At 45.9% G+C, this 24,265-nt stretch overlaps 1 protein-coding gene across 5 annotated transcripts in view; it reads left to right on the plus strand.

Annotated features, from left to right (window-relative positions):
• Nucleotides 1-24,265, plus strand: part of PHACTR4 (phosphatase and actin regulator 4) — a 117,884-nt gene that overhangs the window by 53,196 nt on the left and 40,423 nt on the right. The gene's annotated exons all lie outside the window — the stretch shown is intronic.

The raw sequence follows: 24,265 nt of genomic DNA on the forward strand, positions 1-24,265 counted from the left end.
GTTACTAAAAGCTCATGACCTTTTTGCAAAAACACAGCACAGAATACTTACGTTTGGAAACATCATCATAAATAATTAAGTTGACTGGACTTGTCAAATTAACATAATTCAGGGGATGTATTAACCTGGTGGCTTTATTCTTATATTCTTGAATTTGCAATGGATATTCCAGTTCTTAGTGAAATTATTGGTGTACTGCCACAAGGGACTCCCAAGTTGATATATGAACGTTGGCTTCTTTTTTTTACAGGTTTGTAAGTTGCAATTGCAAAGTTGTGTGATGAGTTTCTAGAGACTTTTGTAACTTTGCAATGCCCCATGTCCAGTGACTGATAAAGCTATTATAGCAAATAACCAAATCTGCAAATACCAGTTTGCACACACAGTTCTATGTTGGAGGAAGTACAAGTTAAACCTGCAAGTTTCATGGTGTAATGGCTAAGCTGTGGGCGTACTGGCACTGACCTTTAGTTTTGCTTGAACAAGATATAGGATAGTGAAGATCATTGTGGGAGTCAGATGATTTGGGCTCTATTTTGAGTTCTGCCTTTTTCCTTGGGTGGCTTCCACAACCTCTCAGGAGGGTTTGATGGGGGAAGTTAATGAGGGTAGGTGAGTCAGGAGGCAGAGGGGGAGAAGAAAAAACCTCAGTTTGCATGGAGGGTAAGTGGAATTGACTTGTGCTACATGTTTAAAATAAGTCATCTTCCCTGATTTCTTTAAGGCTTTTCCCACCTATTTTGCACAATGATACTATGCTTAAATGACCCACAAGAGAGGCTGAGGCTAAACTCACGCAGACCTAGTTGTTTTCCTTTTAAGAAAACTGAACTTTGTCTCTCCTGAGTGTTATCCTCCTGGTGCTTTGTGGATAGCATTGGCTGAACAAAACTGTAGTTGTAGGCGCCAGCATGCTGCCGAGTTAGCACTGATCCACAGTGAGGAACTCTGCTTGGTTTCTAACTTTCAGAGAAGTAGATGTTAGTCTGTAAGGGTGCATCTACACTGCACCGTAACTCAAGATAAGATGCACAATTTGAGCTGCTCAAATTGTGTATCCTATTTCAATGCTATTTTGAAATAGCTTATTTCATCATTTGGTGCTGCCTATGCAGCACCAAATTTCAAAATAACCCATTATTTTGAAACGTCCCTTACTCCTCATAGAATGAGGCTTATAGGGGTGTCAGAATAGCAAGCCCAAAATAACAGGCTTGCTGTGAAGATGTGGGGATAGCTATTTTGGGATACTTTGGTATTCTGAAATATTGTTGCCGTGTAGATGTACCCAAACTGAAAAACAACGAAAAGCCCTCTAACACCTTAGAGACTAACAAAAAATGCATACCATCTACATTTTTGTTAGTTTCTAAGTGCTGCATTCACTGGTTAAGTGGTTTCTAACTGTTCTTTATCATCCCATTCTCATCTCCTTATCAAGGAAAAATGACCCTGGTCTTGACTTTTGAAGCTAGTTTTAGCCCCTAAATGCTTTTCAGCATAACAAGTAACCTGCAGAAGGCACCTCTTTGCAGCTGTAAAACACGTACGGGTTTGTATGTGCCTAAGAACAGTTAATCAATGTTTATGATACCGACAGCCTTAATTATTGGTTGCTGCTCAGGGCGGGGAATACTTTCAAGACCTTTGTCTAATTCAGACTGCTTCTGTGTTGTTTCAGAAAGGATGTCTTTTGTAAACTACATTGAAAATGGGAGGTGATACACTTTTATTGCTGGACTGTATTCAAGGATTTCTTATTAATCTATCGCTCTATCAATCTACACATTCATTTGAGTGATTAAGTTCAGCTTTATTAAATGGTCTTTTGCCCTGTCTCAAGATTCAAACTTCAGACACTGGGCTTCACAAAGTCTATTACAAAAGGGGGTCTTGGATCTTTTGTGGACTCCCATCTAGATATGTACTGCCTTCCTCCTTAGCATCAGAGTTGTCTTAGTCATGAATAGATTTCAACTTTGCAACACTCCTATGAGATAGTGAAGGCTATGGAAGGGGAGCTGTGGTGTAGGGTAGGTTAATAATTAGTGTGGCTTTTGCATCTCTCTCATCTCATCTTGAAGTCCTGTGGATTTGTCTGTTGTCTTAGTTGAGGACTGCCTTTTAGAGGCTGTCAGTTCTGCTGGTTGGTTGATTGGGTTTGTTCCTTTTTTCCCCTCACCCTGAATCGGGGTGCACTATCTTGACAAAATTTCACATTTAGCCTGGAAGTTGTCCTCGGTCTTACGGCGGTACGTCTTCGCTCTAGAGACAACCCCAGTGATCAGTATCAAGGTTAGCCTAGCTCGGTTGTGTGTGGACACAGGAAAAAAGACTCTAGTTACTGTTTCGTCACTGGTGCTGCACTCTAGTGTTTTCCTGGAACTTCTTGGGGCATCTCTCATGGTTCTTACTGTCTGTGATGCAGGTAAGCTGAATCTCTCTGATTCTTTCCTGGTGATTTGTGGGAAAACTTGTCTGCCCTTTTGGGTATGTGGGAGATAGTGAGAATGCTTCAAAGGACTATCTGCACTCAAATGGAATAGCTTATGTCCTTGCTGCAAAGTGGGGGCTGTAAGCAGTGCATTGGCTGTAATCTCTACCCCAAGTTGGTCTGTATTGAAAGCACCACCACGTTTGGGTGAGGGTTTTCAGAGTGAATGGGAGTTAGATTTGCGGCAACACCCAACAAAGAGCCCAAGTTAGCTCTGCAGTGAAGACAAGTCCTGGGCCGCAGTGAAGAGCTCTGTTGTGTGAGTCTGGGATTGTTAAATTTTCCTGGGAGCACTTGCTGGTTGCTGGTCCAGACAAAGTGAGTGAGTCCCATGGGGCTGGCTTTGATGTTTCAGACAGCCTAGCTGCCTCTATGAGGAGATGCTAGTGTGTCTGGAAGAAAACTGGAGCTACTCTGTGATCAGCACAGCCTCATTCTTCCTACACATCTTTGCTTTATCCCCTATTGGTTCTGGATTGAGACCTAGGACTCTGGCTGTCCTGTAGAGTGTTTATGCACAATCATAGTGCTAGTTGCATAGTAAACAATGTCCCAGAGGAGCAGGAGACCAGATAGTATGTACAAGGGGGGTGAGGAGAGACAGACACAAACAGGAACCTGGACTCCATGTCCAAGGGAGAAGGGAAGCCAGCAGCTGGACTGCATGTGCAGGGAAGAGGACAAGTTCGGTGAGGGGAAGGGAAAAGGGGACCAGAAACAGGCATTATTCAGCATTTCTGCTTTTTCCTGGCACCCCTCACAATAGTAGCAGAACACCTGACCCATTAATAGATGGATTCTTGCTAGGGAGGTTAAAATGCAATTATTCAGGTAAACGTGAAACTGCTGACTATTTCAGTGGTTACATATTTACATGTGGGGAGGGGAGGCAGAGCCTACTAGCCCCTCTTCCGCCTCTGCCTCTGTATCAGAGGCAGCAGCACACGTGTGTGTGTGGGAGAACCTGCATGTAGCCAGGTTCATCAGTTAACCATATACACATTTACACTTTCACATCCCTAATTCTTGCAGTATCTCCATGAGGTAGGTCATAACCATTATCCTCATCTTGTAGATGAGAAATAGAATCACAGGTATTAAATGACTTGCCCAGGGGAGTATGGCAGATCTAGAAACAGAATTCAGATGTCCCCAGTCCCAGACTAGTGCCTTAACTGCAAGACCTCCCCCATCCTCTCCAGGGAAAGGGTGAAGCACAAGATGGAGGTGGAAATGAACTGAAGAGCAAAAGGAGACTGATCAGTCCTTTCTGAAATAGCAGTTCTGAAACTTTGTCAGCATGAAACTTTGCCTCATTTTTGGATTTACTGATCCCCTCAACCCACTTACTATATCACTAAACTTGCTGCTGGAGGCTGAACTGAATGCAGTGCTGTGTGAACCCCTGCCAGGAATATACACCCTACAAAATTGCATCCTCTCTGACTGCATCATGACCTTGCATGCATCATGTGCCAGATTGCACGTACAAAGAATGCTATATTGGAGAGCAGGTCCTGACATGTTTGTAATTGGTTTGCATCATCAGTCAGGTTTGCAAGCCTATCAGTTGATAGCATGGTCATGCTTGGGGTTACAACCCATAGTTTGGAAACTTCTGAGTTAAACATTTACCTCCATTCACAAATATTCTTTTCTACCTAAGCAATTGCTGTAGGTGCTACATGGTGATATTTTTGTGAATGGGAGAGGAAGTGGCTAACTGGACTCAAATTGTAATCTGCTCTATGAAAGAGTTTAAAAATTCTTGTTTCTGGTCACCAAGCCATCTCTTTAATACTTATGGCGCAAAACTATTAAATGTAACATGATCTAAAAGTCTGAAGGCTAACTGGGTTAGTCTGTAACTTGGGGAAAAAAAGAGAGTAATCCTGTAGCACTCATCATATGGTCTAGTTTACTTGGGAATCTTGTGCTGCCTGTTTGCTTTCCTTTCATTCATGCAATCTAGTGTTCATACATGACCTGACTCTGACATGTAATGACATCTGTGCAGTTAGGATAACGCCTGCAGTATCTATTCCGTGGTTGTCTATGCAAACATGCTCAAGGCAAATTTGGAATGTGAGCAGAAATTCTCATGTTGTTTAGGTGCATTTTATAGTCTTGGTAACTGTGCAGCTGGACCACTAGAGGGCAGATGTTACTTAGTTTGCAGGATGCAGAAGTAGAATGGGTATATTTAATAGGGCGAGGAATACTGATTTCTTTGTTGTTTTTTTTTCTTATGAGGTCTCCAGTTGTACTGAAAGATTTTACTTTTACCCTTAGTGGCTTATTAGCGAATCCGACTCATTCCTTTGCTGTAGCTGCTGAATGAGATGAAGGACTCTTATGTCTGCCTAAAACTTGCTTTCCAAATCTGTCTGTGTTCCTTTTCATGAGAAGTCACTGTCCGTCTCCTTTCAGAATTTGTTTAGCAAAGGACTATAGCAATTCATGCAAAGCTAGGAATTTAGAATAGAAAAGCTAGTAACTTTGTCCCCAACCCTGGAATTTGATGTCACATTGGTATAAAGGTCTGCCTGTATGGCTCAGACTCCAAGATCAGGACCCTTCTTTGTAGATTTGTCTGTTTGCACATTTTATGAACGAATAGTTTAGCTGAAACTGCAACATGATTTAAAACAAACCCCAAACAACCAAATCTGTGGTGAAGTTGTAGCCAGACAATGGTGGCAATGGACACTGAATTGTACTGGCTGCAATGCAGTGTTAAATCTTGAATCGGGCTTGAAAGCAGGTTATAATTACTTGAGTAGATTGAAAGAGGAAGGGAGGCATAATCCATGTTGTGCTCTAGAACAAAAGCCATCCCTCCCTGCATTTTGAAATGTGGAACTTAATTTCTTACAGAAAAAAACAAGGCTCAGCTCTTTATATTTCCCTTGTGGTTACCCCCTCTGACTAGGAAACAGCTCCATGCACTCACTGTTTGCTTTGTTTTTTTCCCCTCTGCTTCCATGGCGTGGCTGCAATAAGGCATTAATTTACAAGACTTGCCTTCCCGTGAGTCATCAGCTGGCAAGGAGAACAGGTTTGGAAGATTAGGGAGTGATCCCCATTATATGAGTTTGTGATGATCTGATTCACAAAGGGCAGGTTACCTTCAGGGGAAGGGGGTTCATTTTCTTTGAAGGGTCCTCTAGTATTGATAAATGTTTTAATAGCATCAATAAATGTTACCTTGTGTGTTTTTCAAGGTGTTCATATAAAAGCAAAAGAAACTTCCTCCATGGCCTCTGCCTCAGGAGTGGTTTAAAGGAAGAGTAAACTCAGTCTGTGCTCTCCTTTTCTGCTTCTTGAACAAGATACTGTAGTGGCATCAGAACTGAGAGCTTGTCTACTGTACAATGCTGCACCAGTGCATCTGTGCTGCTGTTGTGCTTTAGTGAAGATGTTGCTTCACTGACAGGAAAGTTTCTCCCATCTGTTAATCTACTCCCATTAGAAGTACTTATGTTGATAGGCCAGTGTAATGAAAACCTCAGCAAATGCAGTGTCTGATCTTCAGACATGTCAGTAACATAGGTTCATTTTGCAGTGTGTTTTTTAGAATTTGAAAGTGCAAGAAGATAAACCTTACTTTGCAGGCATTAGAAACTTGGAAATAAGTCCTGAGCACCTCTCTTCCATTTTTTGTGGGATGAGGCAGCGTGCTTAGTGTCGTTCTGTTTTTCTTTCTAGATGTTTTAATACACAATGCAAGGCTAATAGAATCTTGGAAGTTATGGATGAATAAGGTCCAGTTATATCAACCTGAAAATGTGGGATTGTTTCCTGCAGATCATTTAGTGCAGTGGTCTCCAACCTTTTTAAGCACAAGATCACCTTTTGAATTTAAGTGCAATCCAGAATCTACCTCAAATCCAAATACCCTTGCTCTGCCTCCTTCCTGCCTCTTCTCCAAGGCCCCACCTCTGTTCACTCTGTCCTCTGCCATCTTCCCTCCCTTCCACCAGGCAGGGGTAGAGGGTTGAGGCATAGGCTCTGGTCTTGGGCTAAGGGATTTGGAGTGCGAGAGGGGCTGTAAGCTAAGCCTGGGGCAGGGAGTTAGGGTGCAGGAGGGTGGTCAGGGTACAGGTTCTGTAAAAGAGTTTGGGTCCAGAGGGCTCGGCTAGAACAGTGGTTTGGGCTGTAGGAGGGTTATATAACTGGGGCGAGAGTTCGTAACTGGCTCCAGCTGGACACTGCTTATCTCAGGTGGCTCCTGGGTGGGGGTGCAGTGGGGCTAAGGCAGGCTCACCCCTGCCCCGGCCCTGCACCACTCTCAAAAGCAGCCAGCAAACTCCCTCCATCCCAAGCCCTTTTAGGCCGCTTCCCCCCCATCTGTTCTGATAGACTACAGTAGTGGTCCCCAATGCGGTGCCCATGGGTGCCATGGCGCCCGCCAGGGCATTTGTGTGCGCCCACCGACAACTTGTGCCGGCCCCGGTCCTGGGGCACATGCCAGCGCTGGGTGCAAGGGCATCCCCGCCCCTGGCGTGCTCCAGGACGCGTGGCCCCATCCCCCGGGCATTCGGCGCGTGAGTGGCCCCGCCCCCGGGCGCGTGAGTGGCCCCGCGCCCGGGAGCCTCTAAAGGTTGGGGACCACTGGACTACAGGATGGGATGGGGCACCCTGACACCAGTGCCTCCTGTCTCCTTTCCCTGCCCTGCACAGTAAGCAGGAGGCTGGAGGTGGAGGGAGGCAGGAGGAGAAAGGCAGCTCCAAGGCAAAAGGGAGGAGGTGCCAGCAGTGGAGGGAGGAGCCACTGAAGTGCTGCACTTGACAGCCTCCTGGCCAAACCAGTCAGGATCCCCTGTCAGAGGCTCCAAGATCTACCGGTAGAGCCTGATCTCCTGGTTGGTGACCACTGATCTAGTGTGTTGTCCAATTTAGGTTTTAAACTGCAAGCAATGCGGTGGGCTCGGTGGTATTATACCAAATATAAAATGAAAAAACTCACTAAAATCTTACTCATAAATGGCTCTACTTTCCACCACTTTAAATTATGAGTGTGATCTTCCATTGCCTTGCACTTGCTCAGGTGCTTACACATGCGAATACTCTTTACACTAGTCTAAAGGACTTGCCTACTGGACATTGGAGCAATCACGGCATGAGAAGTGATTGTTCTTCCCTCCTAACTAAGGGAAGGCTAAAATATGGCAGGATTTAGACTCCCATTAGTGCTAATTAAGCAGGTAGGGACTCGACCCCTTGTTGCAGGGAATTCACGCTGCATTGCAGAGACTAGATAATATTTTGCTTTGGGGAGGAAAGGAAAATATCGGACTCTCATTAAGTTGAAAATGCTGACACTAATGAATTACACAATCTTTATTATGGGGGGAGGGAATTCCCCATTGAATCAATGACATGAGGGCTCTGGGAGTGAAATTCTGCAATTAGCAGGATCAAATGATGTTGAACATTAAGTTAATCCTATTATCTCCCTGAAATATTGAGCAAGCTGCTTGTGCCCTTTATAATGGGATTGTCTGGTGCATATGCTGTCTTTCCTTTTGTATTTTCTCATCTCCTTCTCCCACCCAACTACCATGCACAGCCTTGGAGCCAAGTTAGTCTAATCATCACAAATTGGCGTGTTTTCCCAATGGTTTATATAGCACATTCACTAATTTTTGAGTTATGAGAACATTGCTGTTATGGACATGCAATGGTCAGGAAGATGTAAGGAGCTATGTTATGTTCGCAGTATACGTATCAAAGTTAGATAAATACTCTCTGGGCAATTGAAGTGTAACGCTACTTTTTCTTAAAATACGGAGCCCTGACATACCAGAATTAAAAACACATAGGGAGAAAACCGGTTTCCTAAGGCAGAGAGGTGTAACTCGCCTTACCTTGTTCTAGCCTGGCTTTTGCAGGCTAAGTCTATACTGCACAGTTATTTCGTAATAAGCATAGTTATTCCGAAATAGCTTATTTTGAAATAGCACGTCTACACTGCAGGAAAGCCTCAAAATGAATCCCAAGCAGGCTTCCCTAATGTAGACATGCTATCTCGATTTAGAGCCTCAGGAGGAATAACTTAGAATGGCCCTGTTGAGGGGCTATTTCGAAATAACAGAAGCGGAGCGTCTATACAGCCCCTATTCTGAAATAATTATTTTGGAATAGGCGTTATTCTTCATAGAATGAGGTTTACAGAAGTCGGAATAAGCCGTCCGTTATTTCAGAATTATTTTGAAATAGCGGAATTGCTGTGTAGACGTGCACTTAGTTATTTCGGAATAACAGCTGTTATTCCAAAATACCTTTGCTGTGGGGACACACCCACAGGCTGGCTGACTGAAGGTCCAGCTTATACACTTACAGAGCCCCCTAACCTGCAGTTCAGTACTAGGGGTACATCTAGACTACATGCCTCTGTTGCCAGAGGCATGTAGATTAGGCTACCCGACATAGGAAATTTAAATCACCACTTCATTTTCCTATGTCGGGTAGCCTAATCTACATGCCTCTGGCGACAGAGGCAATGTAGTCTAGACATACCCTGGGAAACCTCTTATCCTTAAAATGAGAGCTTGACATTTTCACATAGCTTTTTAATACACCACAAACTCAAATTGCAGATATGCGCTAGTGAGTAAGTAAAAATGGCCACTTCTTACTAAACATCCTCCCTGTGTGTATTCACTTATTTCTTCTGGCACTAGTTACATAAATTGAATACTTTATAATTACTTAATTTAATGATGAATCTGATTTTGATTATGCCATCCATTATGGCAACCTTCACTGATTTCTGGTTCTGTTCTTAGTTACAAAGATGCAGCAGTACACACTACTTGGCCAGCAAAATATCTTACAGGCAATGAAGCAGCAGGATCCAGAAAGAACCAGAACCTAATTTGACTTTGGAAGTTAGGGGGAAAAAACATGTTTTGTCCAATCTGAACTTGTTCTTTTAGGAAGCAATAAAAATGGGCATTCCTTTCCTCCACCTCCCACTCTGCCTCTCCCCAACATGGCTATTTTTTAGGGCAGCTGGTCTCCAACCTTTTTAAGCGCAAGATCATTTTTTGAATGTAAATGCATTCCAGGCTTTACCTCAAACGCGAACACCCTTGCCGCACCTTTTTTCCACCCCTTCTCCGAGGCCCCACCCCTGCTCACTCATCCTCCCTTCCTCATCCTCACTCTTTTATCAGGCTGGGGGCAGAGGGCTAGGGTCGGGGGGGCGGGGGATCGGACTCTGATCTTGGGCTAAAGGATCTAGAGCGTGGGAGAGGTTCTGAGCTGAGGTAGTTGAACAACTGGGGGGGCTCAGGGTGCAGGCTCTGGGAGGGAGTTTGGGTACAGGAGGACTTAGGGCTAGGGCAGCAGTTTGGGGTGCAGGATCCAGCTGGGCACCGCTTACCACGAGTGGATTCTGGGTAGTGGTGCAGGGGACTAATGTAGGCTCACCTCTATCCCCAAAAGAGCCCCCCGCTCTGTGGAGATGGGGTTAGAGGGTGGAGGAGAGGGGCACCCTGACATGAGCACGCTCTCCTCTTCTTCCTGTGCCCTGCATAGCAAGTAAGCGGCTCCTGGGGGTGGAGGGCAGCTCCAAGGCAGAGGAGAAGTGCTGGCACTGCTGAGAGGGGCAGACGAAGTGTCGGCACTTGATAGCCTCCTGGCCAAACCTGTCAGGATCCCGTCAGAGGCTTCAAGATCTACCAGTAGATCCTGATCTACTGGTTGGTGACCACTGTTTTAGGGTGTCCGTGTAGAATGGCATGGTCATGCTGTCTGGAGTGGCTCACAACTGTTCGTGCTTACCTCTGGATAGACTGTCAGAAAACAAGGCAGACACCCCAGCCTGGTGTTGTATTCCAGTGGTCCCCAACCTTTTGGGGCTGCTGGGTGCCCGGGGGCCGGGCCGCGCATGCGCCATGTGCCCAGGGGTGGCACTGCACGTGCGCTGTGCGCCTGGGGCGGGGGCTGCGCATGCGCCGGGTGCCTGGGGCCCAAGGCGCAAGAATGGCTTGAGCCAGCTCTAGTCACTACGGGGGCGCACATAAATCCCCTGGAGGGCGCCATGGCACCCATGGGCACTGAATTGGGGACCACTGGGGTATTCTATAATTAGATTTCACCAAGCCAATAATAAATGTGAACTCTGGGATCCCTATTCCAGTCTTAACATGGAGTTAGACTGTCCCCTTTAGACTTTCCAGCCTGTCTCGCCACCCAGACAAATTGGACTTTGTCATGAAAGGTCATTTATACTGAAAATCGCATCACAATTATGGTGCTGCTAGTTGCAAGATACCAGTCACTTGCCCCAGATCAGTTGGTACTCTAGAGATCTTATACCAAATACCTCGCTGTAGCTAAATCTATAGCAAACTAACTAGAGGTTTATTAGTTAAGGAGAAGTGAGAGTTATTGAGAGGTTAAAGAAGGAAAAATATAGGTACAGGTGAGTGAGTCTCAGTACATAATTCCAAATGGTAGCAGTGATGTATTAAACTGCCAGTTTCCCATAGCCTTCTCAGGGTTCCTGAGTTCTGGGGATCTCCATTCTGCATGTGAGACTTTCTTGTAAGAGTCAATAGAGTCCAGGATCTTTCTTGAATCCATCTTTAAGCTTCTCACAGAAAACAAGTTGACCAAGTTACTACCCACATGAAGTTGTCCTTTCATGATGGTGTGAGGAATTCTGAGTCTTTTACCTCCGACCAGCACACATAATGATCACTTCAAAGTTAGCTCTTTTCTGTTGCAGTTTTTCATTTACATTCTAAAAGACTTCTTTCTTGTTTGATGGGTTATTAAAGTTACAAGGGTATACATAATATATATACTTGCTACTACATTATAACATAGTATACTACATTATTAGGATACAGATAAGTGAAAACAATGCCAATAACGTCCCCCTTGTTTTTAACATTTAAACACCAAATACATTCTTGCACACTTAAAAATCTCTTTGATCTATACTAATATACAAATGAATTGGCCTAGGGCTTTGGCATGAGCTTACACCTTGTCTGCCAGCATTACAGGCACTTTACGCGAATACTCAGTAAGTAAGTAAATGTTTCATATGGCAACTAAAAATATCACCAAATATAGTAAAGTCCCTGTAAAGGGCCATTTATCGTGGGGCCCAAAGTTTAGATTTTACAATAGAGATTCTATAAAAATTTCAGGTTTTTTTTTGTTTAAAGTGTGGCTGTGTCCTGTCTTTTCCCTGACACACTAAGAATATGTGAGCCATCACTAATACTTGCCCAATGTATGGATTCATTTCTCTTTACGGAACAGGAATAAGCTCTACACCTATTATGAGCCTTTGAGCCCTCCTACATGGCTGCAGGAGGAGCAAGCAGCTCAGCTACTGATGCCCTGCGACATAGGGACTGATCCAAGACTCCCAGCAGGAGGTGAAAGATTTCTAATCGCCCCCCCCCCCCCCCACAGTCCCAGACCCCAGCCTGCCTGAGAACACGAGTTGAAGCTCTGGGAGTGGAACCTTCCCAGCTTTACCAAGAAAGCACTTGCAGATGATGTAACAAGGGGTGGTTCCTCTGTAATTGGGAACTTGATAGTGCTAAATTCTAAATGTAAACCACACTAGAGACGTGGGCTGATTACCTGTTAAATACACTGCTATTAAATAAATTCTGTGCCACAGATGGAATAGAATACAGCAATGGCAAACAAATTACCTCCAGAGTAAGTATGTTAGAGGAGTACAGAAAAACTATTTGTTTATTGTGGATCTCCAATACAGAAATTCCTTGGGGGGCAGCAGAGGGAGGAGCATAGTGTTGCTTTGTATGGTGTATATTAGCCTGGAACATCTTGACCTCTTTCTGTCCCCTCTCACCAAGCAATTCCATTGTGGACTTATCTGAACCTGGGGGAAACTGTGTACTATAGCTTTGCAGCACAGGAGAATGTATATCTTATCAAAGTGTCATGCAAAGGTCCCCAGGAGATAATCACTATATGCAAATGCAAACTGTCTCTGTGAGTTGCTGTATCACACAGACATGTAGCAGCGAAGTGTAAAATCTGCAGAGTGCAGTGGACAAGAGAATTTAAACACTGCTACTCTGACCGAGGTATGTTCATGCTGCAGTTTCCATTCTTGGCCTTTTCTTCCATTGGCCTGCAGGATCTGTGAGTAGCCCTGAGATTGACTTCAGCTTCTTACAAAACCTGTGCCAAGTCCGCTCTCTTCAGGAGTGATGCTGATTGTGTTTGAAAGGATTGCACAAGTCCCATGAATCCTTTTTGGGCTAATATTTTGGTCTTATGCCATTGGCACCCAGATATTGTGGTGGTTGGCTGGTCAGATTCCACTGGGACAAGAAGGCTTATGTGGAATGAAGGGGAGGATTCTGGGAGTTACTGGGAAAACCTGTATGGTGGCATCTGGAGAATGGTCAACTTTGTTAGCCAGCCACTCATTTTGCAAGGATTTAGTCAGATCTCCTGATCTCAGCATTCTCATTTCTTGACTGTTTCCTTCAATTCTGTAGAATGACCTTGACTGTGTAAACAATTGCCATTGCATTGTCTCAGAAGCTCTATGAGTCAAACACAATACATAAGCAGTACTGGATGGGGAGGCCAGACCTGCATCATACTTTTTTGGAGAATGTTGGGGATAACTTCTTGGTACAAGTGTTGAAGGATCCGACCAGAGACCGTGCGCAGCTTGACCTTCTGCTCACAAACAGGGAGGAACTAATAGGGGAAGTAGAGGTGGGTGACAGCCTCGGAAGCAGTGATCATGGAATGGTAGATTTCAGGATCCTGACCAAAGGAAGAAGAGAGTAGTAAAATACACACCTTGGACTTCAGAAAAGCAGATTTTGACTCCCTCAGAGACCTGATGTTAGCATCCCAGGGGATTCTGCCAATGAAGGGGAAAGGAGTCCAGGACAGCTGGCAGTTTTTTATAGAAGCCTTATTGAACGCACAGAAAGAAACCATTCCAATGCATAGCAAGAGAAGAAAATATGGTAGGAGACCGGATTGGCTTACAGGAGAAATTCTTGGTGAACTTAATCACAAAGAGTGGAAACTTGGACAAATGACCAGGGAGGGGTATAAATGTATAGCTCGAGAATGCCAGGGGGTTATCAGGAAGGTGAAAGCGCAATTGGAATTGCGACTGGCAAGGGATGTGAAGGATAACAAGAAAAGTTTCTACAGGCATGTTAACAAGAAGAAGGTGATCAGAGATGGTATGGCGCCCCTACTGGATGAAGGAGGTAACCTAGTGACAGATGATGTGGGGAAAGCTGAAGCACTCAATGCTTTCTTTGCCTCTGTCTTCACGGACGAGGTCAGCTCCTGGACTAATGCGCTAAGTGACGCAAGATGGGATGAAGATGGACAGCCCTTGGTGGGTAAAGAACAGGTTAGGAACTATTTAAAAAAGCTAAACGTACACAAATCCATGGGTCTGGACTTAATGCATCCAAGGGTACTGAGGGGGTTGGCAAATGTCATTGAGGAGCCTTTGGTCATTATCTTTGAAAAGTCATGGAGATTGGGAGAGATCCTGGATGATTGGAAAAAGGCAAATGTAGTGCCCATCTTCAAAAAAGGGAAGAAGGACGATCCAGGGAACTATAGGCCGGTCAGTCTTACCTCGCTTCCTGGAAAAATCATGTAAGGGATCCTTAAGGAATCCATTTTGAGGCTCTTGGAAGAGAGGAAAGTGATTAGGAATGGTCAGCATGGATTCACAAAGGGCAAGTCGTGCCTGACCAATCTGATTAGCTTCTATGATGAGGTAACTGGCTCGGTGGACATGGGGAAGTCAGTGGATGTGATATACCTTGACTGTAGCAAGGCTTTTGATATGGTCTCCCACAATATTCTTGCCAGCAAGTTAAGGGAATGTGGATTGGATAAATGGACGGTAAAATGGATAGAAAGCTGGTTAGAAGGCCAGGCCCAGCGGGTAGTGATCAACAGCTCGATGTCAGGATGGCGGTCGGTTTCTAGCGGAGTGCCCCACGGTTCAGTTCTAGGACCGGTTTTGTTCAATATCTTTATTAATGACCTGGATGAGGGGATGGATTGCATCCTCAGCAAGTTTGCAGATGACACTAAGCTAGGGGGAGAGGTAGATATGCCTGAGAGCAGAGATAGGGTCCAGAGTGACTTAGACAAATTGGAGGATTGGGCCACAAGAAATTTGATGAGGTTCAACAAGGACAAGTGCAGAGTCCTGCACTTGGGACGGAAGAATCCCAAGCATTGTTACAGGCTGGGGACCAACCAGCTAAGTAGTAGTTCTGTAGAAAAGGACCTGGGGGTTACAGTGGATGAGAAGCTGGAATATGAGTCAACAGTGTGCCCTTGTAGCCAAGAAGGCTAATGGCATATTAGGGGGCATTAGAAGAAGCATTGCCAGCAGATCCAGAGAAGTGATTATTCCCCTTTATTTGGCTCTGGTGAGGCCACATCTGGAGTATTATGTCCAGTTCTAGGCACCCCACTACAAAAAGGATGTGGACACATTGGAGAGGGTGCAGTGGAGGGCAACCAAAATGATTAGGGGGCTGGAGCATATGACTTATGAGGAGAGCCTGAGGGAGTTGGGTCTATTTAGTCTGCAGAAGCGAAGAGTGAGGGGGGATTTGATAGCAGCCTTCAACTTCCTGAAGGGAGGTTCCAAAGAGGATGGAGAGAGGCTGTTCTCAGTAGTAACAGATGGCAAAACAAGGAGCAATGGTCTCCTTGTGGTGGGAGAGGTCCAGGTTGGCTATTAGGGAAAACTATTTCCCTAGGAGGGTGGTGAAGCACTGGAATGGGTGACCTAGGAAAGTAGTGGCGTCTCCATCCCTAGAGGTGTTTAAGTCTTGGCTTGACAAAGCCCTGGCTGGGTAGATTTAGTTGGGATTGATCCTGCCTAGAGCAGGGGGCTGGACTTGATGACTCCTGAGGTCTTTTCCAGCTCTGTGGTTCTATGGTTCTATGATTCTTAGTATTTATAGCACTCTTCCATCTGCAAGGTGCTTGACAAACACTGATCTTCCTCCCTCTGTGAGATGGACATGCAGCTGCTCCATTTTCTCCTGGAGGCAGTGGCTTAATGACTCATCAAAGGACTTGGAAGATTTGGTGTCAGATGGGATTGGATTCAGCAGCTCTTGGCTGCCAGTCCTGTGCTCAAGCCATTACACATGCCTCTGTCTTTTCAAAACACTCATGATACAGTTTGAATCTAAGCCAGGAAATGAAGGCAATAGTATTGTTTGTGATCTTTGAGTTTCCTTGACAGTTGCCTCCATTGGTCCGAATTCAGCCCATCCTGAAACCTAATGTAATCTCCTGGAATAACCTGCTTGGTTGCAACTTCCACGTGGTCTGGCTCTGCACTGGGACTGAGGTAGATGGTGGCATGCACCAGTGCCTGGTTCACACCAGCGGCTAGTCTTCACGTGCAGTGTGACAGCTGTGCCAGCGGGGAAACTTCTCTTGTTGGCGTAAGCTCGTCAGCTGACACGGCACTGTCTCTGTTGGGGGCTAGGGCGGTATAACGACATTGCTTCTGGGTGTGATTGTTGCACATGCCTCGTTCAGTGACCTAGTTCCAGTGTGAGGTCTGTTGTGTAGCCCTGACCTAAGGCTCCCACTGTTACTGCCAGCAGCAGGAAACTGTAAGAGAGGTGTTGTGTGGGTAGAGGCTGTGGCTTTCAAAGGGACTGAAGGGGAGGGTTGGGCACAGAGGTGAAAGTGGGCCAATGCGTCTTAAAAACCAGACGCAGGTAACAGCCCGCATAGGGCCAATTTTTTGCTCCCCCCTGTCAGCAGCACTGACAGACACTATTGGCAGGGCCACGGGTGAGGGGAGGAGAAGGGGCAACTATGCCGGGGCCAGCCATTTACAAGGGACCAGGGCTCCTGGCTTCCACCAGGCAGCCCTGGGGCTCCTGGCCCCCCTGGTATTGGTGGCCATGAAAGGCTGGCCAGCTGAGTGTCTGCCCGAAGCCTTGCCTTGCTAAGAATGCCGTGCTCAGTGTAAAGTGCACCAGTAGGTCCCAGTGTCTGCTTTCACCCCTGGTTAGCACCCAACTCACAGATCACTTTTTAAGGTCTGTTTGGAAACCCCAAGCAAACGGGCTCTAGATAGTGTGGGGACATAAGAAGATGTGAGGTAAGGAAGTTAGAGGCATTTGGCTGTGCACTTATCCCCTCACCGTTCTAGGCTGGAGTGACGGTGCTGTGCAGCAGTGTTCTCAGTGACCTCGCTCATGCTCTCTACTCATCACTCTTCTGTGCGTGGTGCTCTGGATACCCACCCTCCAGGATAGTTATTAATAATTTTATGAACTATATTGATTTGAGTGGCGAGGTCATCTCCTTAAGCCAGGGATGGGGACCTTGTTTGGGTCGGGGGCTGCTGACCCACAGAAAAATCAGTCGGGGCCACACACACACAAGAACAATCCCTCCCCCAAATCCTCATTGATGTGGCCCTGACTGAGAAAGATACTTCCCACATCCCCCTCGCACACCAGAGCCTATGGGGGGAGGAGGCAGGTTAGTAGATTTTGTGTGCTCCAGCCCCACGGGGAGAAACCGGGGTGGGGGGATGGAGTGCCCGTGTGGGCTCCCCAATGCTGGGGGAAACCCTGAGCCTCGGGGGCTGAATCCAGGCAAGCTGTGGGCCACTTCTGGCCCCTGGGTCTTCGGTTCCCTGTCCCTGTGGTGGGCAGCCTGTGGCCCGAGGGTCACAAGTGGCCTATCAAGGTTCTGTTTGCAGCCCAGACATTTTGTTTATGGTTGGCCATGCACAAGAATGCTAGATTCCACTGGTTTCCATCCACTTATGAGGTGCTTGCTTATTACACACAACACTGACTGTGAGAGCTGTGCGCTCCCTCTACAGCCAATCAAAGTGCTGCTATGGGTCAGTCCGCACACCCCGCAAATTCTAGGTACACAAACGCAGTTAGCAAAACTACCCTATCCCGGAGACTGTCTTGGATACAGCAGTCTTGTGGTCCACTGATTTGGAGGGCTACTCATGCCTAGGTTGCCCATCGCTCTTCTTAAGTGTTATCTGGTACCTGAGATAAATATAGAGCAGGACCTGTATTAACTTGAACCACAGAGTTGATAAACTGGAATGGTTCCTTTTGGAGCTGTCTCTGTATTAGTCAAATATTTATTCATGAATTGTTTCAGAAGGCGTATTTGTGCAATAGACAGGGAGCTCAAACCAGTAATTATGTGTTAGATTCATGCTGATGGAGATACTTAGTAAAAACATACTTCACTAACAGAAGGAAGCTTTGGAACTTTTTGTTTGTTTAGATCTGAAATACTATTTTGTAGTTGCGAAATTTCAATGTTTGTTGGAGTTTTGAGTTACCTAAATGAAAAAATATCTTCCTCCCTGAATTTCTGACTCTTACAAGTGATGGTATTGAGCCAAGTCTATTTGTAGTTCTTTTTAACAATGAAACTGGTGGGGAATTTTGGTTTCTCTTCCCAAAGTGTGTGCCCCAAATGATAAGAAGCAGACACAGTTTATACCAAACTTATCTTGCATTTTATCAAGGGGTTTCTAATTTAGTCAGTTAAAATAGAGCAGGTGCCATGTGTCAAGTTTGTTGTTTTCCAAAAGTTTAAACTAAAACACTTTGATCCATTTTTCTAGGTAGAGCCAAGAGAGTGAAAGATGGCAAGATTCCCTTGCATTGTCTGGTTCTGTTTCTCCATGTTTTATTAACTTACAAAAATGTGTAATGTCAGTATATCAAATTCTGGGTAACTCCAGGAACGAGGCACGGCAGAACTTTATTCTCTGAGCTATACGTATAACATCAGCACTTAGTTAGCAGAGTAAAAGCTGTAACATTTCATGGGGTGACCTTTTCTAAGGCGTTGCTGCAAAAGGGGAACCTGGCTGCTGAGATTTTGTGGCAGTTTGAGAAGGAAATGAGATTTTAGGTTGTGTAGAAAGCTCTTCCCGCTTCTCTTCTCTCTGTTGCCATGGGCAGTGCGGGGAGGCATCAACTCAAGCTGATAGTTTGCCACCTTGGCAGGGGGCTGACAGCCACCATGGATCCTCGGGCAAGACACGGGGGCCTGCACCATGGCCCCAGAAGGGTCTGAAGACTTCAGTCCTTAGTGTCGCCCAAACTGCAGCGCATCCCATCCTCCCCACGTCGTCAGTGCTGCGTGGAGCAGCAGAGAGGTGCTCTGGTGGCAATTCACAGGGGCTTAGGGCTCCGGCTGACACCACTGTCGCAGTAGTGGGGGAGCTCAGGGCCTTTTGAATCTCCGGGCCCCGGGGCAACTACCCCTTTTCCCCCTCCCTGTCAGCAGGCCTGCACCTTGGTGCACCAGACCAGAGTAAAGGCAAGTTGGACGGTGTCTTAAGCACTCCAGTATGATGTGCAGAGCAGGCTTGGTAGCTGGAGAGCCGCAAGCTGTATTTCTGCTGACTACTTTCTAGGGTTAAAACTACATTTTACTATGTTTGGAAGTTTACAAAGGATTGAAGCCATAAACATTGCTAGTAATAATTAGCTTTTCTAACTTCTGCATATCTAGTGCCTGGCCAGACTAGTCCCCTTTGCATCCTAAGGAAGGTAATGCAGCTTTGCTAAATAAGTCCTTTTTTAGTTTTGCTATGTTTCTGTATTCAGCTATAAGGTCTTCAGGACAGGCTATGGCTCATGTACTTTGTGCTCATAAAGTGCCTGCCATAAATTGGAGCTGTAACCCTGACTGGTTAGCATGTTCACACTGTTTTGTAGCAATTGTTCCTTTGTTTTGCCAGCTAAGCGTAAATATATGCATATACTAGACCGCTTACCTGGCATTGCTTGGTCCCATCAGGACAGGGGACTGGCAGTGGGGGGGAGGAGTGCAGGAGTCAGGGCAGGGGGTTGGGTGTGGGGCGACACAGGGCAGGGAGTAGGGCTGCAGGGGTCAGGATGGGGCTGGGAGGTGTGGAGGAGGTCTGAGGATGAGGACGAGGACGGCACTGTATTTGTGGCTGAGGGGTTTGTGGCAGGGGGCTACTTACCTAGGCCAGTGGCTGGCAACATGGAGAGCCGTGGCCCCAGCCGGTCACTGTCTTCCTGGTGTGGCTGTCTCCCTGTGGTCATTCTGCTGTCTCCCATGCTCACTATCCCCAATGGTCACCGCAAAATAACTTTCTCTCCTGTCAGCCCCCTCCATTTTCCTGTTACGGAAAACAATCTTATTGCAGGCACATCCCATTTTCTTGGCACAACCAAACCCTGGCCTTGTTGTAAGTTAGGATAAGAGGAAGCTGCACACCCAGTTTGGTGGCTCTAACTCTTACTGTTAGGAGGAATTATTGAACAACTGGACTCTGACAGATGAACGGACTCACGGACAGACAGTTGTGCAAACTCTACAGATACAGATCATAAAAGGAGAGTGACCCATGCTGCGACTATTACATTGTTCCCCTTCATCCTAGTGGTTTGCGTTAGGAGGACTCACGTGATCTCCTGGTTTCACTCTGAATGTCTGGCTTCTCGCAGTTCTTGCTGTTTGAGAGAAGAGATGGTGGTTTGAAATGAGTAAAACTTGGGAGGTTAGAATTTGACTATAATTTTCAGAGAATGGAAAACTTAAAGTTAAGCACGCTTCCACATTCCACTTGTGGTGTCCTCCTAGTAATGTAGCTGGAATGTGGCAGATGGACCATTTTCCACTTGATTGCTTGAGTGTTGGTAGTGCTGTCACTTTGCTGCTGCTTTGGTGCTTTGTTAAAATGTATCCTGCTGGTGTACAGGGCATCCCCGCTGTAAGACACCCCGGTATACATCCGTTCTGCACTAATGTTGTTGACACTTGTGGCAACTAATGTGTTATAAGTCCTCCCTTCCCCGCTCTTAAGTCATGCAAAAAAAAAAAAATCCCAAAACCAATTTGCACAAATGGAAGTCAGCTGTGGGGAAAAAAATTCGCTTGTTTCGCCATGAGGCCAAGTTTTTGGAACATATCTTGGACTTACAGCAAGGACGGCCTGTATTTGAATACTACTTCAGAATACTCTGTGGAGTGATTGGAGTCAGCCTCGAAGAGTTCGCGGCCTGGAAACAGTCATGAATCCCTGAAATGATCATGACTTAGCCAAGGTGGAGCTGGATCTCAAAGACTGCTTATAGTAGGGAGTCTCAAACTCAGTTTACCTTTGGATCAGTGCCAGTCCTCAAATCCTCCTAGTGGGCCAGTGGGACTCCTTTTGGCAGGGTTCTCCACCCTGTGCATCTTTTAGCCCAGCCTGTGCTCTCCCCTCCCCCACATGCCTTCTCTGGCCCTGCTTGCTGCCCTTGGTGATTTAAAACCTCTTTGGTGGCCCCCAGCACCACCACCAGTAGTGCAACAGGGCTAGGGCAACTTCTGGCTGCTAGCTCCACACAGCTGCCTGGGGGGCGGTATGCGGAGCACCGTCCTATCCATAGAATGGTCGCTTTGGGGAACCGCCCACAGTGGCTACCCAGCTGTCCTATGGAAGGGATGGTCTGCCAAGCTCAGGTTAGCCCTAGGTAGGCTGGGGCCGGCAGCAGGGCTCGGGGGCCCCCTGCACTCACCGTGGGAGCTGAGGGAAAGTGGAGTAATGCAGCAGGCTTTGCTCCACCACCATCTCCCAAGCCAACCTGTGCTGTGGGTGGGGCGCTCTGCTTCCCATCACCTGTGAGAATCGTGCCACATAAATTTCACTCTTACTTTGAGTTGCGTTTCTGAGCTTTAGCCCCATTCTGTAAGTAGAAACAGGCTTATTTATGGCCTCAGTAACAATGACTTGGCACCCAGCACCTCTGCACAGAAGTGCCATGTAAGATTTTAGCTGGGCTAGAGACAGTGGTTTGCAAACATCCTTGGTTCTCTAGCCACTTGATCAGTGTAATTCTCAGATATATGGACAACCCAGCACAGATATCCAGTATGTGTGCTAAGTGGAGAGCGGCAGCACTGTGGCTATTCTCAACTTGTGGGATCACAACACTTCCTGCCCTCTTCCTTTGAGATGAGGAAGAAGCTGGAGTTTTGAATAATCATTGGATACAAGGTGAGCAAACTGAGAAACTTAATAGGAAGTTCACAAGGAAAGCAGGTGGCCAGTAAGTGGCTTACTGCACTGACCTCCTAAGGTGTCTCCAGCACAGAAAAGTATGATCAAAGTACCCAAAATCTAAATGGGTTTCAGGTAGGGATGTAAAATCCAGTTAATCAGTTAAACCTTCAGTATAGCGAGATCCTCTTCACCTCCCCCTCTTCCACTGCTGGGCTGGCATTGCTGGCCACACTGCGTGGGGGAGGGGGCTGGCTTCTGTCCTCCCTCTCACATGCTCTGCTGCTGCTGCTAGCCTCTGCAGCCCAGCATTGGGGGCGGGGGGGGAGCAGCTCCTGCTTTCCGCCCTCCCCCTCCATAACTGGAGCAGCCCTCTGCTCATGTACCGGGTAAGCATCACTCAGGGTGATACTTACTAGTTAAACGGTTCCCCGTTCACATCCTTAGTTTCAGATTGACTTGTGAATAAATGCTTTCCATTTCCATAGAGCTTAATCATGATCTGGTAGAAGAGGGAGGGAGATCATATGTTAGGTTACATTAACTTGTGACCTTTTAGATTTACTACCCACCTTTGGAGCCTCTCACTTTACATTGGTCAGTCAGTCATTGCTAATTCCGTTTCCATATGATTGGGTAATGGGAAATGAAGTTAAATAGCTTTCATAGCACATTCAAGGAAGCTGAACGCTGAGCCCATGACTGAGAGAATACTGCATTTTGTTCAGATACTCTGCTTTGAGGAGAGCCTTTTAGTTAATTCATTTATATGGATTTTCCTAATTATGTACAAAAACTAACATGCAGTTAAACCTTTGTGCTTCAAGTGAAGGGAACAATGGTGTGTGTGTGTGTGTGTGTGTGTGTGTGATATAAACATTATAAATCCAGTACAGTTACCTTACCTTATTAAAAATTAGTACATCTACCTTGGGGAAAAAAATCCTGGTTTTTACCACCCCTTCCTGTATGTTGCCACTGTTGTTGACAGGCTCTGAAGGAAAACACCCAGTATCATTAGTTTGTTTTGAATGGACAGCTCAGGCTTGTGTGGATTGGGTAATGCAATCCTCCCTTCTTTAACTCTGCTATGGCTGAATCATGGAGTACAAATGTCAGAGTGACTGTTCAGTTTCACATTACAGTCAGAATTGTCTGTATAGAAAACAGCTAGTGCTCGTGATCATGATGGGTTTCAAACTGTAAAAGGAACTCTGAACCCGTCCCAAAGTAAATGTACACGACAAACAAGTTACTAATGCCTGACAGCTGGCTTTGTAATGGAAAAGCTGGTCTGGATGGGGAGTGTTGTGCCATCTCGCTCAACGGATGCTGAAAATGTTCAGAAATGAACTATCAGGACAGCTGTGTTCTGTGCTTGATTCTACTGATGATCTGCTTGATCTTGGGCAGATTGCTTCACCTTTCTGCCTTGGCTTCCCCCTATCCATGAAATATAAAATACTTTGGAGGAAGTGCGGTGTGGCTTTAATATTATTTCTGTGCTCCAGTCTCAGATGGCAGCTTTCAATTAGATGAGGACACGAGGCTTTCTTCTTGCCCTAGGAAAAGAGGTTGGACTCTGATGCAGAACTTGCATATATCTTCCTATCAGGCATTCCAGTGACAGATTTTTTTTTCTTCCATCTAACCAGTGGATGTTGTGATGATGATTTGAAAGAAGCTGGATTGACAGCCCCGAGTGTCTGGTTCTAGATAGAGCTTATGGGATTCACCTTGTTAAGCTTCTGCCATTAAACTGTCAGGAAGTGTGCAGGAAGTGTGGCGTGATTTTTGTCTCATTTCAAACCCCCCCCCCCCCCCCCCCCCCACCCACACACACACACTTCTATAGATGCTAAATCTCCCCTGCTGGAGGGGACTCTACCTCTAGTGCTCATAAAAGGACTTCTTGGGTGAAAGTGGTTTCCTTTATATCGCACCAAATAAAGGTGCTTTCCAAGAATGTTCTGGAGAGGATATCCCTAGATCTCTCTTCAGACCATGCTGAGCCACAATTTGCAGTTCTTTACTGTGTGATCAATATACTCTCATGTTTGAGAGCAGATATGAACACTTCCACCCTGTGAAGCTTTTCTATAAGCAGTGCTAGCCACCTCCTTGATTACCATTTATAAGAGCTAATCTGCACATGACTTTTGTAATGCTTTAACTATACAGGTTTAGAAATTATATGGAGAAGTACCTTTATATTGTTAAAACTGCATTTACACTAGGGAATTGCACAGATGTAGCTGGATCTTCTCTGCTCCCCCCCTCACTCCCCTCCATTATTGGAAAGCTGACTTTTGCTAGAAGCTCCAATGAAGTTTCATTAGACTCAATTGTGTTTAGAAAAGGCCTTGAAGGTTGAATGTTGCTGTTTTTGCTGATCTGTTTCTGAGACTTTATGGGACTAAATTGAGTCCTGCAACTCCCACTCAGGCACCAAGAGTAGTAATTACTTCAGCCATGTCTACATTGCAAACTTTTGCTGATGGAAGACTTTTGATTGCATGAGAAACTGTCCTAACACAGAGCAAGACTGAAGGCTGCCGTCCCTAGAAACCTTTGGAAGAGATTGCAGGGTACTTCCATGAATGTTTCATTGAGATCTCTCATGAGGATCAAGGGACACCCCTGTTCATGTAAACAAACTGCTTCATATGTGGGACCCCCCCAACTCTACTGGGGAATAAAAAACAGATATTACC

The sequence above is a fragment of the Pelodiscus sinensis genome, chromosome 26 (genome assembly GCF_052426305.1).
Source record: "Pelodiscus sinensis isolate ZL-2025 chromosome 26, ASM5242630v1, whole genome shotgun sequence".
NCBI lineage: Eukaryota > Metazoa > Chordata > Testudines > Trionychidae > Pelodiscus > Pelodiscus sinensis.